Raw genomic sequence first — 2,300 nt, forward strand, 5'->3', positions numbered from 1 at the left:
CTCAGTTCCTGATTTAAAATTATATTTCAAAGCTACAGTAATCAAAGTATACTAACTGGCATAAAAAACAAACACATAAACCAGTGAAACAGAATCCAGTCCAGAAATAAATACAAGAATATGTGGTATATGGTTCGAGCATGTCCCCAGAAGGTTCAAATCCTGGAAGCTTGGTTTTATGTGTGGTGGTGAAATGTTTAAGAGGCAGGGTCTAATGGAAGGTAATTAGGTTGTGAGAGGAATACCATCAGAAGGGATTAATGCTGATCCTGTGGAGTGAATTCTCACAAGAGCAGATTGTTATAAAGCAAGGCCACGCTATACCCTAGGTCCCTTTTGTATGTGGTCATTTCCCTTTTTATTTCTCTACCATGTAGTAATGTAGCTAGGGGCCCTAGCCAGAAGTCAAATAGATGGAGCCACCTGATTTTGGGCTTTCAACTTCCCAAACTATGAGCTATATAAAGCTCTTTTCTTTACAAAGTAGCCAGCATCATTATTCTGTTTTAGCAACAGAAAATAGACTAATACATATGGTTAACTAATTTTTGACAAGGGTGCCAAGATGGCACACCAGAAAAAGGATCATCTCTTTAATAAATAGTACTGGGAAAACTGTATATCCACTTGCAAAAGATTGCAGTTGGAACCTTTCTTACGCTATACACAAAAACCAAGTCAGAATGAACAAAAGACCCAGAAACTACAAAACTCAGAGGAGAATATAGAAGAAAACTCCTGGACACTGGCCTTGATGATGATTTTCTGCATATACATCAAAAACTCAGACAACAAAAGCAAAAATAAATAAATGGAACTATTTCAAACTGAAAGTTTTATTCATAGCAAAGAAAATATAATCAACAAAATGAAATAGCAGCCTAGAAACTGAAAAAAAAATTGCAAACTATGTATATGACCAGGCATTAATGTCTAAAATCTCTAAAGAACTCATACAAATCACTAGTACAAAAATTAATCCAATTAAAAACAAGAAAAACAGGAACAGACATTTCTCCAAAGAATACATAAAAATGACTACTGGGTTACAAAAAGGTGCTCAGCATCATTAATTATCAGAGAAACGCCAAGCAAAACCACTATGAGATATCACTCACACCTGTTAAGAAGGCTATTATAAAAAATATTTTTAAAAAATGCTGATGAGGTTGTGAAGAAAAGGGAACCCGGTACACTGTTGGTAGGAGTATAGATTGGTATAGCCATTCAGGAAAGCAGTATGGAGGCTTCTAAAGAAATTATAAATAGAACTACCATATCATCCAGAAATCCCTTTTCTAGGCATATCCCAAAGGGAAATTAAACCATCAACGCAAGGATACTGTACTCCCATGTTCATTACAACATTGTTTACAATAGCCGAGAGGTGAAAGCAATCTAAGTGTCCAGTGACAAACAAATGGAATATGTATTAGAATATTATTCATCCATAAAAATTAGATCTTAGCATTCACCACAACATGGATGAGTGCTGGAGACTGTTTTGCTAAGTGAAATAAACCAGACACAAAATAAAAATAGTATATGATCTTTTTATAAGTATAATCTAAAAAAATCAAATATATGGAAATAAAAAACAAAACAGGTTACCTAAGGTAGGGGTGGGGTGAATAGGACTTGGAGAGATGTGGGTCAAAGGATACAAAATAGCAGATATGTAGGATAAGTCTGGAGGTCTAACATATGACATAGATCAATAACATTATACTGTATCTGGGATTCACATTTAATAAGTACATTTTAACTGCTCTTGCTACAAAATAAAAAGGGGGAACAATTCTGAGATGACGTATATGTTAATTTGCTTCACTATTGTAAACTTTTTACCATCTATATTTATTCCGATATTAGTCTGTTTTCTGTTGCTATAATGAAATATCTGAGGCTGGGACTTTATAAAGCAAATTTATTTAACTCACAATTTTGGAGGCTGAAAGTCCAAAATCAGAAGGACCCATTGTTTGGTCTCTGGTGAGGGCACCCCTATGTTGTGTCACAACATAGCAAAAAATAGATAAGCAATGGGCTGTAGGCAGAAGGAATCATATGGTAAGACAGGAAGCCGGAGGGATTAAGGGACCAGGTTTTCTTCTTTATAATAGGTCGCTTTCTGCAGAACTCACTCTGCAAGACCAGAATTAATCCCATCTGAGAGTAATGCCCAACACCCAGTGACCTAATCATCTTGCACTAGGCTCCATCTTTTAAAGGTTCCACCATCTCTCAATATTACCACGCTGGAACCTCCAAGGGACATGCTCAAACCATAACAATTCCAT

This window comes from Sciurus vulgaris (assembly GCF_902686455.1).
Source record: "Sciurus vulgaris genome assembly, chromosome: X".
NCBI classification, from domain to species: Eukaryota; Metazoa; Chordata; class Mammalia; order Rodentia; family Sciuridae; genus Sciurus; species Sciurus vulgaris.